This window comes from Vicia villosa, unplaced genomic scaffold (assembly GCF_029867415.1).
Source record: "Vicia villosa cultivar HV-30 ecotype Madison, WI unplaced genomic scaffold, Vvil1.0 ctg.000363F_1_1_3, whole genome shotgun sequence".
Taxonomy (NCBI): Eukaryota; Viridiplantae; Streptophyta; class Magnoliopsida; order Fabales; family Fabaceae; genus Vicia; species Vicia villosa.
In genome coordinates, this window is record NW_026705164.1 from 278,075 (window position 1) to 291,874 (window position 13,800).

The following is a 13,800-nucleotide window of genomic DNA, read 5'->3' on the forward strand; positions in this document are numbered from 1 at the left end:
AGAATGAATTAGTCATTGCTACATGGATGAATCACTTGATTTGCGATAGATTATTATTCCCTTCATTGGCATTAATGACTTTGTCATAGTTGAATTTAGAGAGGAGGAAATAAGAAACGTTGGTTGGGATTGTGAGAGATTGAAGAATACTGGCCCGAATAACATAAATTTCAAGTTTATTAAGTAGTTTTTGGATGTGATTAAAGTGTACTTTTACATTTTGAGTGTTGAATTTCATTCTAATGGCAAATAGTGTGTGGAGCTAATAATGCTTTTTTAGCATTGATTCCAAAGATTGAGAACTCGGTGAAGCTAAACTATTTTGGGTCGATATCTTTAGTTAGCAGCATGTGGCTAAAAAATTATCTCTGATTTGCAATTTGCGTTCTTAGAGGGCCGACAAATGGTAGATGGAATACTTAGAGCAAATGAGTTAGTAAATGATGCATATAGGAGGAAAAAAGAAGCGTTGATGTTTATTCGGTGAAGCTAAACTATTTTAGGTCGGTATCTTTAATTAGCAGCATGTGGCTAAAAAATTATCTCTGATTTGCAATTTGCGTTCTTAGAGGGCCGACAAATGGTAGATGGAATACTTATAGCAAATGAGTTAGTAAATGATTCGAATAGGAGGAAAAAAGAAGCGTTGATGTTTAACGCGAATTTTGAAAAAAAACATATGACTTTGTGAAATATAAATATTTGGACTTGAGTGTCTTTGAACTTCAACTATTTTAGTGTTGGTCAATGGAAGATTTGCAAAAGAATTCGAAGTTGGTAAAGGTCTAGGCAAGGTGATCCTCTATCGCCTTTTCCTATTTTTGAGGGTTATTAGTCCGGTAGAGATGTTCACTTCTTGCATATGCAGTACGTAAATGATACTTTAATTGTGGGGAAAGTTGGCAAAACATGAGGGCTTACAGTTATTTGAGTTTAATATCTGGTCTTAAAAAAATCTTTCATAAAAGTCTTCTAGTTGGAGTCAATATTCTACGATATTAGTTAGATGAAGCAACAAATATGTTAAATTGTAAGATTGGAACTACTAGATTCAAATACTTGGACATTCCTGTTGGTTGTAATCATAGAAGAAAGGAGATTTAGAAATTGGTGGTTAATGCATTGTTAGGAAGATTGTCCAGTGGAATAATCAGCCATGTCAGGTATTATTTCTAATCTTAAATCTTTCTTTAAAAATTTATTATGTGGTGGAGGATTGGAAAGCAGAAAAATAAGCTGGCTTCATTAGAAAAAGGTATACTAGAAAAGAGAAGAAGGGGGGATCTAGGTATACAAAATTTAACGGCGTTCAACCTAGCACTATTGGGAAAGTGGGAATGGAGATTATCTACAAAGAAAATAAGTTTGTGGGTTAAGGTTTTAAATAGCAAATATGGTGAAATCATTGGTAGAGTGAGTAAAATTGAGAGAATGGGGTCGGCTTGGTGGCAGGACATAAAAAAGGTAGAAAATGGGTTGTGGGACTTTAAATTACATTGGTTCTTTGAAAGGTTGTGCATGAAATTAGGAAGTGGAGCTGAATCGCACTTGTGGACCGATTCTTAGATAAAAGGAATAATCTTGAAGAACAGCTATGTGGGATTGTTTGGTTTAATTGAGAACAAAAAGGCTTCATTTAAGGAAGATGTGAAAGATGGAGAAGACATGACTTGGAACATAAGGTTGAAAAGAACCTTGAATAAAGAGGAAAGAAAGCTCCAAGAATTGTGCTGAAGGAAGATTCAGGAGATAAGTGAAATTGGGGTAAATAACTTATTCGGTAAAGGAAGCTTATTCCTCAATCTTGATGGAAAGCACAAGATATGGTATGAGAAATTTTGCTGCCGCATGGAGTAATCTGAGTATTTACACTGGTTTAGAGATTATGGCAAAATAAAGTCCTTACAAAAGACAGCCTGGTAAAGAGGGGGTTTTGGACGATCTAAAGTTGCGTGTTCTTTTCGGATGCAGAAAAGAAGATACTGTTTCTCACAGTTTCTTTGATTGTCCAAAAATCGGCGAGGAGGTTCGGAACGCAATCTTTCGGTGGCTGAATGTATCTACAATAATACATAATTCAATTTTGGGAAACTTTTGGAAATTCAGACCCCTCTTTTTCTAAAATCTAAATTTGGTTCTGTTTTGGGTAAAACTTATGTTAGGATGATTTCAAGTTATCCTTACCCGGATTTTTCCAAAGAATGGACTCAGAATGTAGAATTATTCATTTCATTTGACTAGTTTTCTTGTAAAATTATGTGGCAATTGTATTTTAAGGTGACATGAGATTATAGTTGTCTAATGTTGCAAAGTTAACAAGTGATAGGTACATATGTGATAATGAGTGAGAATTAAAAGTTGGGATATAAGATGATGTATTGGTGAATTGCGAATGGGTGTGTGTTTGTGTGACAGTGATGTCTCGTGAGTTGCTGTGTAATGTCACTGCCGAGAAGAAAACTATAATCCTTAGAGTGTAATTTGAATGTGTTAAGAGATGATCAATAGTGCTAATATGAAGAAAATTATTAGACAGTAGAGTTACTATTCAAGTATTTAGCATAATAACTGTTCTTTGATGTTTATTTTGGCAATTGCCTATATTGTAAGAAATTTGTTTACTTAAATGTACTTATACAAGTCTCTTATTTCATTTAGTTTAGTTAACGATAAATCTCGTGTTTCAACCGTTAGTTTGAGATCCATTCGGGGTCGGCTCCCCGTATGCTTGAAGAAAAACAGGGGCTATATTGAATCTATTGTCATTGTATTTTGACAGTCCTCTTCCAGATCCAGTTAGAGATTCGAGAACATTGCCACCAGCTCGATGAAACTCGCAAGTGAAGTATAGCTCACGATAAATGAGATACATGTCGCGACTGATTCAAACAAGATAAGATGTAACTCAGAAGCTCGACACAGGGTGTGACTATAAATCGGAAGGACTCACAATCTCAATACCCGACAGCATTTACATATATTATGTGGTAATGCAGTATGGTTTTTTCCGGTCAAATATTTGCGAGCTAATAATTACAGAACATATAATAAATATTCATGTGCTGTATGACCTGAGTTATTGATAGGATGAATGCAAAATGTGATTATTTTTGTTGTTTTTAATGGATTTCGATTTTGCCATGGTTACCTGCACATGTGAATAATGGTAGAGAAGATGGATATTAAATGAATTTGGTTCACTTATTGAGTATGTTGAAACAGCTTTTGGGAGAAATCTCCGGCAAAGTTTCACTTATTTGGCATAGAATTTGCATCGTATAATTTAGTCGGTTTGCGAATTCTTAGCAAGTAGTATTCCTGAACAGAGGGGGTCTGATTATTATAGATGAATAGGATGGACATAATTATGAGTTTGTAGAATGTGGGGTTGCATAGAGCTGCTGTGAATGTCTTGCGTCACTCAAAGCTCCCAAATCGGGATGAAATCGGCTCACAATGGGAACCATAGTGCCAATGTGATGCCGATGTCGACGATAAAGTTGGTTAGGGCAGATCGGTGAGTCGAGATGAGACATGAATCACCATGTTAATACTGCTGATACCGCCATTTGGAAGATAAGTATTTCTCACACATTCTATTGACCGAGTATGATTAATTATTGTTTGTTTGTTTACAACACTTTGTTTGATGATCTAATGTCATTATAACTCAAATTAAAATGTGTATGTGTTATCTATATGTTGTGGTGTCGATTTCTGTATGTCTTGCAATGCATTTTGATTTTAGAGTTACATTTGGAAGATTGTGAAAATTGTTGGGACAAATTAGCACTGCTATGATTTGAAAAGAAATTGAAGATGACACTTACAGGATGGCTGGGAAATCAAATCAATTATGGCCCGTCTCTATTCATCTCAGCGTCTACATGCCAAGTGTTATCAATTTGATGCTGGTAGATCTGCCTGTTTTAGCAAAGGTCGCAGTAGAGGGACAGCCAGAAGGTGTGTCATGTGAAGAGTTGGTGTAACATGAATACTCAATGATTTCTAGATATCGGGGTGGCTAATATTCCGGTTTAATCGACATGGCTCATTACAAGCCGGAAAGATAAGTAACTCTTACCTTTTTAACTTCCTAAAATCACAGCCGACTACTGTCTATTAACTAAAGTGTCCACGAATGCTTATCTTTATAGACAAGATAAATAAACTATGAAAGTACGAATATAATGGAGATAACAGTTTGTTGATAATAATCATATTACATTCATCCTTGGTTCCTGTTGTTTTGTCACATTATATGTTGCAGGTTGTTTCTACCAGGATAGTGGGTCATTTGGGTGAACTGATATGCTATTTGTATGACGTGGTTATGATGTTTGATTACTACTTTTAAATGTTTGAAGTAAGCATCCGTGATGACAACGACTACATATCGAGTCTTATGGGAGGAGAAATCAAGATTGCAATGATCGGAGATGACAAGTCAAGCTCTAATGTCATCGTAAAAGAATCGGATTGAAAATAACAATGACAGGTCAGCGTTTCTTTTCCTTGTGCTTCTCGAATATGAATGGAAGTGTGTCATCCTATGTTCCAAATCAGACGTGGAAGTTAAGGTGGTTGAGGTGAATCATGTGTACCAATTATAATAGCTTCAGATCAGTTGCTCTCGCAAATAGTAACAAATTTCCAGGAGTCGCAACTGAGACGCAAAGTTCCCCCAGGATGAAAAACCTGAAGCTGGTATATTCGAGAAACATGGATCTTGATGGCTTCGGTGATTATGGTACTGTTTTGGGTGACTACAAAACTAAAAAGAACATATGAAAGCATGATTACTAGTCTTAGGGATATTGGAAAATCATATAAACTGGGAAGTCTGATGCAATAAGTTTGTTACTTTGTATATCAGATTTGCGCGGAAGGAACACGAGTGCGCTCAACGACAAAGCAAACATTTGGAATCATCAAACTCCCAGGTCAGATGAGTTTTCACTCTCGGCCATAGTGGTGGTAACTCCCTGATTTGGTTTTGTTTCGGTTTATAAATTGTTGAAATTGATTTTGTAGAAGTTACTTGAATTATAATATAAAGGGAAAAAAAAAGCGAAGTGATGATAGAAATACATTTGTTTGTCAATCCGCTGATATTCTTTGATGTTATTCATGTATCCCGACAGGTTCTGATTGCTTACCTATTTCCCTCTCTTGCTTGATTTCTTCATTTCTTGAGTTTCTCGATTTGTTGAATCAATTATTTATGATTTTTGAATTGTTGTCAGAATTATTTATCAAAACAATGAAGTCGCTAATCGCTATCGAGTATTTATTTATCCTACGCTGAGAAATGTGTGATGTGAAGAGAAATTGCGAGAGGTTGAAGGCTTGCTTTAATTTTTGAAAGATTAATGGCACCAAAACACATTGGACAAGGTTCACAAGAAGCATAGATTTCACAGTCAGTAAGGTAAATTTGATCCAGCTTTTGACAAGCCTGCAGATATTAACTTCCAATTATATGACATTGATGCCTAGATTCAAATGACACTAGACACAACACCGACGCTGACACAAACAGAACCATAAAAAGAAGATAAAAATTAATTTGACCTCTCTTATAGCCATAACCTCGGCATGAGCAGTAGGATCTTTGTTTCTTAAAACCATGTTATGACAGCTAACAACAACTTCTGCAGCTATTATCATTTATCAACTATAAGATGTTTAGATTTTGAATAACATCATTGACCAAAACGGATAAATATATGAAGAAATTGATCAACCCTTAGGTGTAGCAGAAGCATCATGCTCCATGATGATGATTGTATGAGAAACTAAACATGTTTTTGACTTGTTTGTTGAAATAGTATTAACAGCTTTCGTTTCAACTTTGTTATACCAAGCAAAACCATGTGTTGATTATTTAAATGGTATAAACAATGATTGAATATTTCATTATAAAGTTAAGCTCAGAACCACGTGGGGTGCTATTTTAAATTGATTAGGAGTTTCTTGTGTTATACCAAGCGATCCATAGATAATCATTCTTTTCATTTTTGTAGCCTCCTTTTCATATCAAGTGCGTTTAAAATATTATAAGTAATTTGGTTGGCGTGTAATTTTGGTTATCATAAAAAAACAAAACAATGAGCCAGGATTTGAAAAACAATGTGAAGTGACTGGAGATTGCGCAGCTGCAGTACTAGCATTAGAGGGTGATGCTATGGCATCAGTGGAATGTGTACAGGAGACTCCCCTGAGTGTGCAACTGTGCTCGCTTTACATATGTTTAATGATGTATACATCCGATAAAATTATTGTCTGGAATTGGAGAGTTGCAGCGAGAAAGGCGTTCTATCGGTATAGCAAGCAATATATTGATATTTATAGGCCTGCAATGTTTGTAGTGCTGGAAACAAGATGTGATCCTAGCACACTCAAAAACACTTTGACAAAGTTGGGATTTGATGACATTTTGTATGAGGAAAATAGAGGCTTCGCCGGAGGTATTGTGGTGAGCTGGAATTCTAGTTTAATGGAGGTGAAACTGTGTAAGAAAGCTTTTCAATACATCCATCTTAGCTTCAAACAAGAGAACAAGCATGAATATTTATTTACTGCGGTGATACTCCAGTCCGCAAGAAAATAACAAGAAATTGTTGTGGGAAGAGTTGAAACTGCTAGCCAATGACATTAAAGATCCTTGGTTGGTAGCAGGTGACTTTAATGACATAGTAGAGCAAACTGAAAAGCAAGGAGGATTGCCAGCCTCGAGTTCGAAATGTACTTTGTTTCGTAATCGTATAACAAATTGCAAGCTGCATGATATTGAGGCTAGGGGATATAAATTTACGTGGCGTGGTCTTATTTTTCACGGGGGACATCGTATTTATAAGAGGCTTGACCGAGCCTTAAGTAATGATGATTGGAAATGAATGTATCATGATGCATATGTGCAAGTGCTGGTACGGATTGAATTCTCCAATCATCACCCAATTCTCATCAGTCCTACGCTTGGAGTTAATGGAAATATGGCTAAGCCGTTCAAGTTTGAAAATGCATGGTTGCTTAATAGTACGTATCATGATATGCTTAATCAAGTTTGGGATAAGAATAGTGATATAACTCATAACTTAAGCAACACAGTAGCTGGAATAAAGGATTGGAAATACGAAACGTTGGATGATATCAGGCGGAAGAAGGGTGTGCTTCTGCACAGACTAGAAAGGGTCTAGAAAAAGCTTCAAATGCATCATAATTATGGTGGTATGGAGATATTAGAAGGACAAATTCAGACAGAACTTAGCACCACTCTCTAACAGGAGGAGTTGATGTGGTTTCAAAGGTCGAGGACCAAATGGCTAGCTGATGGGGATCGGAACACGAAATACTACCACATGCAAACTATCAATAGACGAAGGAGGAACAGAATTCTCATGCTAAAAGATGAGAATGGCAGCTGAGTTGAAGATCATGAAAAGTTGCATGAGATGGTTACAAAGCACTTTGAGAACATGTTCAACTGTGAAGAGTCTTGGTGCCACTGGGTGCAAACTGTTGTTTCGTATCCCAAGTTGGACTTCCATGCGTACCAGAGATTGAATGAAGATATCAAGGATGAAGAGATCTGTAAAGCACTTTTTGCTATGAAACCTTGGAAGGCTCTGGGACCAGATGGATTCCCGATAGGTTTTTATCAAAAGGATTGGGAGATAATTGGGAAGATGATTTGTGATTTTGTGCGTAAAGTTTGGAGAAGTCCAAGCAGTATTAGTGACTTCAACAAAACTGACATATGCCTTATTCCAAAAATAAAACAATCTCAGCTCGTTACTCAGCTTCGCCCTATATCTCTATGTAATTCTATTTATAAGGGGGTAACTAGAGTTATTGTGGAGAGGCTTAAACCTTATATGCCAGTGTTAATTTCTCCTTATTAAACCGGGTTTAACACTTTCTCCTTATTAAACCGGGTTTGTCCCAGGGAGATCAATTCATAAGAATATTATCATTGCAAAAGAAGTAATGCATAGTATGAACAAGAAGAAAGGGAAGAAAGGGTACTTTGCTATTAAGATTGATCTTGCCAAAGCATATGATAAGATCAAGTGGGAATTCATTTGGAGAGTTCTTGAGGAAATTGGACTTCCAGCAAATATGACAAATCTTATTATGCATTGTCACTAGTGTGGAAACAAACATCGACTAGAATGGGAGCATAAGTGAGTACTTTCGTCCGAAGCAGGGCATCCGTCAAGGCGATCCAACTTCACCATATCTCTTTGTGCTTTGCATGGATAAATTGTCTCACATTATAGAGCATGAGGTTAAACAGAAAAATTGGAAAGCTTTTCAATTAGGGAGGAATGGCATGACTATCTCTCATCTAATGTTCGCGGATGATTTGATATTATTCGGGGAGGCTACTGAAAGTCAGATGCTCTGTGTCAACAATACTCTGCACACTTTCTGTGATTTGTCTGGACAAGAAGTGAGTAAAGAGAAATCAAGCATCCTTTTTTCCAACAATGTCAAGAGAAGCGTGAAGCTGAATTTACTAAATATCTCAGCGTTTTGGGAAACTACCAATTTTGGTAAATTCCTAGGAGTCCCGTTGAGTGGGAAATCTCTTAAGAAGATTGATTACCAATATCTCATTGATCAGGTTGCGGATAAATTGGCAGTCTGGAAATCTCGATACCTCTCAATGGCCGGAAGAGTTACATTGGCCAAGAGCGTCATTGAAGCTATACCAATGTTTCCTATGATGACGAACAGTATTCTTAAGACGTGCCTTAAGGAGATTCAGAAGCTGCAAAAGAACTTTATTTGGGGGGATACATATGTAAAGAAAAAGTTTCATGCGGTTAGCTGGGACACGGTTACGCTTTGTAAAGAGGATGGAGGATTGGGTATTAGACAACTTAAGATTATGAATCAAGCTTGTCTTATGAAACTTGGCTGGAAAATGATGAATAAATCTAATGATTTATGGTGTAGGATTCTTCAAAACAAGTATCGGATAGATGAATTCCAACATGACAATCAGATCAAAAGTTCCGACTCTCAAACCCGGAGAGCCATTATGAAAAACATGCCTTCTCTTATGGACATGAATGTTTAGAGGATAGGGAATGGAAAAGATATTCATTCTTGGAAGGATTGCCGGGTTGCTCCTGAAGTGAGTATTGCGGACTATAACTTAAACATTAAGTTAGCGCTTCAACATGCGAAAGTCTGTGACATTATTGATGACAATGGAGAGTGGAATTGGGCGATTATGAGTCCCTGGATGCCCGATGAGCTGCGGTTTGTGATTAGTGCTATATTACCACCTATAGGGACTGATGAGCAGGATGTTTTCACTATAGCAGGGACGTCAAATGGGCAATTCAAAGTTGGAGACATGTACAGGAAACTTCATATGGAGGATGAGAATAAGAGTGAAGAAATATGGGAACATATTTGGAATCTACAAGTGCCTGAGCGTGTCAGGAATTTTATCTGGCTGCTAACTCATGAGCGGTTAATGACCAATTTGCGAAAGAGTATTTGTGGCATCGGTGAAGCTTACTGTCAGCTTTGTGGAAATGTGTGTGAGTCTGCGATACATGCCAATGGAGATTGCAGAAATGTTAGGCAGATTTAGGAGGAACTAATCCCAAATTGTGTTCGACAGAATATTTTGGCAGGTGATTTAAAGGCATGGATAAACGTCAACGTTATAGTGCATGGAAGTCATGATAATTGGATCAACTTGTGGGCGGTTTGGCTGCCATGTAATTTGGTCGTGGAGAAATCAAGAAGATCATAATGATGTGTTTGTGAGACCTCTCAATGCTCGCGAAATAATTGTAGGACGCATGAAAAAACATATTGCTGCTACAATGGTACACAATACGGTCATGAGCGGAGATCATTTCAAAATACCAGTTAGATGGATTCCCCCACCTATCGACCTTATCAAAATTAGTGTTGATGGGGCTTGTGGCAAAGATAACATTGCTGGGTGTGGTGGATTATTGCGGGACTCGAATGGGGGTTGGATTTGTGGTTTCTCAAAATTTATAGGCAACTGCAGTTCTTGTATAGCCAAAATTTGGGGGGGGTGTAGGAAGGGCTTAATATTTGGTATGCCAAAGGCTTTGCGAAGATTATTCTTAATACTGATTGGAGGAAAGTTATTGATGCTATTAAGAATAGCGATTATAAGGATTACTCAGCGATGGCGTTGATCAGGCAAATCAAGTTACTTATGGCGAATTATGACGAGGTGATTTTAGATCATACGTTTCGAGAAGCAATATGCGGCAGATGAGCTTGCTAAAGCAGGGATGAAGATGAAAACAGGTTTTCTTCTCTTTGATGAGATCCCGCATTGGATAAGGAATCATATTCAAGAAGACTCGAGAGGTCGTTCTACTATGAGAGTGTTTGAGTTGTAGTTTTGCTTTTTTCGGGCTTCGGCCCTCTTTCTTACCAAAAAAAATCAAAAAAACAAAATTTTAGTCAATTTGAACTAAAATAAACATCTATATTTCTTATTGTTGATAAGATAAAAATCTGTTCTAGGTGGTGTTTGAAAGCAAAGTCTTCATACATTAATTATCTACTAACTCAGAGTATGAGCTTTTCCAGCTTAAAGTCCCTTAAACACAATGAATGGAAAGAATATGAATAATACAAATTGTATCAGTTCATGGTCTCTCAAACTTGTCCTAGAAGGATGATGTTATCAATGTAGGCTTTCCCCATCCACAGACCCTTTAGTAGGAGATCCGGAAGTGTGAGTCCCTAAAGCATGAGGTCTAGAAAAGTGAAATTGGGGTAAATAACTTATTCGATAAAGGAAGCTTATTCCTCAATTTTGATATGGTATGAGAAATTTTGAAGTCGCGTGGAGTAATCTGATCCCGCTTAAAGTATTTACACTGGTTTAGAGATTATGGCAAAATAAAGTCCCTACAAAAGACTGCCTAGTAAAGAGGGGGTTTTGGACGATCTAAAGTTACGTGTTCTTTTCGGATGCAGAAAAGAAGATACTGTTTCTCACATTTTCTTTGATTGTCCAAAAATCGGCGAGGAGGTTCGGAACGCAATCTTTCAGTGGCTGAATGTATCTACAATAATATATAATTCAATTTTGGGAAACTTTTGGAAATTCGGAACCCTCTTTTTATAAAATCTAAATTTGGTTCTGCTTTTGGTAAAACTTATGTTTTTGTAATCAAGAAATTATATTAAACGGAGAACTAAGGGTTCTCCAACCCGATTACAAAGGGGGAGCGGAAAAGCCCGACAAAAAGAAAAATTACACACCAATTACCCTTACGAAAGAAAGAATAGCGGATCCTTACTAAAATCGTAAAACGAATAATTGGGATGAGTAATCTTTCCACAAAAAGACCATTTCCATACCAAGAACTTGATGTTCCAAACGGTATTGTTTATGCTCCAAGCTTCCTTCCGAAAACGCACACCATTCCTAAGTAACCAAAAGGACCAAACGGTTGCTAGCCACACCACGTCCAATTTACTATCTATAATCTTACGAGAACGGAAGAAAGAGTGCCACTCCATAAAATGCGGTATACACTCCTTTTCCGAAATTCCTCCTTTACCAATCCAAAAAGCTATTTCACTCCAAATCTTTGTACCCACCAAACAATCAAAAAAGAAATGGTTCCTATCTTCCGGAACAATACCACACAAAACACATTTAGAATCATCAATGGAGAAAGTCATGCCTCTATACACCAAACCGTCAACCGTTGGGAGCCTATCTAGAAAGAGTCTCCATCCAAATGCCTTGATCTTGTACGGAACCTCCATTTTCCACAAAAAACCAAAAACACCATCGTGGATGTTAGGTGGTCCGAACGGAATATGGAAATTCAAGTAAAGATGATAACAAGAAGCTACCGAGAATTCCATCGACGGTCCTTCGGTCCAACAAACAGAATCCAATCCATGTCTCCACCCGGTAAAAGCATTCACCCGACTCTTCAACTTCAACAAATCCGGCTCTAAAAAAGTATCCTCCAAATTTAAGCCAAAATCACCCCAACACCACGTGCCTTCCTTCCACCCCCCCATTCCCGCCACCGAAACCCCTTTCAAACTAGAATATAAATACAAATCCGGAAACTCGTCTTTCAAAGGAACCCCTTCCAACCACGAAGTTTCCCAAAAAGGTGTGTGGAACCCGTTGTGAATATTAAATTTAACCTTATCCACCAAAGGGTCCACATGGAAGGAAGAACTAATCTTAACCAAATCTCTCCACCATAACGAAGAAAAAGATGAAGAGACACCACGGAGAAATGGGGAGGAATTACTAACCTTATTATTAATCAACAAGGAGGACGCTAAATCACCATATCGGGCCTTTAAGACTTCAATCCAAAGAGAACTTTGACCTTGAAAAATACGCCACCTCCACTTGTTAAGAAGAGAAATATTAAACAAAGCTATATCCTTAACACCTAACCCACCTTTCTCCATGGGAAGACAAACGTCTTTCCATCGAACCCAATGAATCCTTCTCTTCTCCTCTATCCCTCCCCAAAGGAATTTACTTTGCAAGCTATTAAATTTCTTCACCACCTTCAACGGCATTTTATAAAAAGACATGGTGAAAATGGAGAGGGAGCTAAGAACCGACTTCAAAAGAGTAATCCTACCTCCTAAATTCAAGTAGCGATTAGTCCAACCTTCCAATCTAGCCTTTGTCTTGTTTAAAAGAGGATCCCAAGTAGATTCCAACCTTGGATTGTGACCAATCGGAATGCCTAGGAAAATAAACTTGTTATCCTCCACTTTACAAGATAAAAAGTGAGACGCCGCTTCCAAAAATTGATAACTAGGATTAATACCAATCAACTTACTCTTGTGATAATTAATACCAAGGCCCGATACAAGTTCGAAAGCTCTAAGAACCGCCTTAACCGCCCGAATATGCTTCCAACTACCATCCCCCACTAATAAAGTGTCATCCGCAAATTGAAGGATGTCCACTCTACACTTTCCCTCGATGACAAAACTTTGGAAGTCGTCTAACTCAATAGATTTTCTCACCAAAGCCGTGAGAGCCTCCGCTATCAACACAAAGAGAAAAGGAGATAGGGGATCTCCTTGTCTCAACCCTCTAGAAACACCGAATTCTTTCGTAGGGCTCCCATTCACAAGCACCGACATATCACTCTTAAACACCAATAATTCCATCCATTTCATCCATCTACTCCCAAACCCCATCGCTTTGAACATGAAACGAAGAAAATTCCAACTCACCTTATCGTACGCCTTTTCGAAGTCAACTTTGAAAAGGGTGCACTTACTACCCGCCTTCCTCGCATAATCTACCACCTCATTAGCAACGATCACCCCATCAAGCAATTGCCTACCGGGAACAAAAGCGGTTTGACAAGTAGAAATGATAGAATTTAGCACCTTTTTAAGTCTCCCCGCTAAAATTTTAGCCGCCACTTTATAAATACAACCCACCAAGCAAATAGGCCTATAATCATCCAAACCCAAAGGATTATGCTTCTTCGGAATAAGAGTCAAAAAAGAAGAGGTAACCGCCTTAGCCAAAGAACTCCCTCCAAAGAAATAATTGAAAAAGTTGAAGAAATCTTCCTTAATAAAAAACCAACATTTTTTAATAAAGAGAAAAGAATACCCGTCCGGCCCCGGGCTCTTGTCACTACCGCAATTCCACACCGCCTCTTTGATCTCCTCTTGAAGGAAAGGTTTCTCCAAATCCTCCGCCTCTTCCTCACTTAAAGTATTGAACGGAATGCCCTCTAACAAAGGTCTAGAAACCTCTGGTTCCAC

General features: G+C 37.8%; 1 long non-coding RNA gene and 1 other non-coding gene across 17 annotated transcripts in view; both read left to right on the forward strand.

Moving 5' to 3' along the window:
• Positions 1-13,800, forward strand: part of LOC131627422 (uncharacterized) — a 33,228-nt gene that overhangs the window by 5,966 nt on the left and 13,462 nt on the right. For 10 of the 16 annotated variants that reach the window (XR_009291453.1, XR_009291449.1, XR_009291452.1 and 7 more), the window contains exons 2-3: positions 2,780-4,750; positions 4,877-5,431. This is a non-coding gene — a long non-coding RNA (uncharacterized LOC131627422). The remainder of the gene's footprint in view (positions 1-2,779; positions 4,751-4,876; positions 5,432-13,800) is intronic. The other 6 variants (XR_009291451.1, XR_009291450.1, XR_009291463.1 and 3 more) reach the window with 6 other exon arrangements.
• On the forward strand, positions 5,071-5,155 carry LOC131627430 (small nucleolar RNA snoR14). Its single transcript, XR_009291467.1, has one exon. It is a non-coding gene; the product is annotated as a small nucleolar RNA snoR14 (small nucleolar RNA).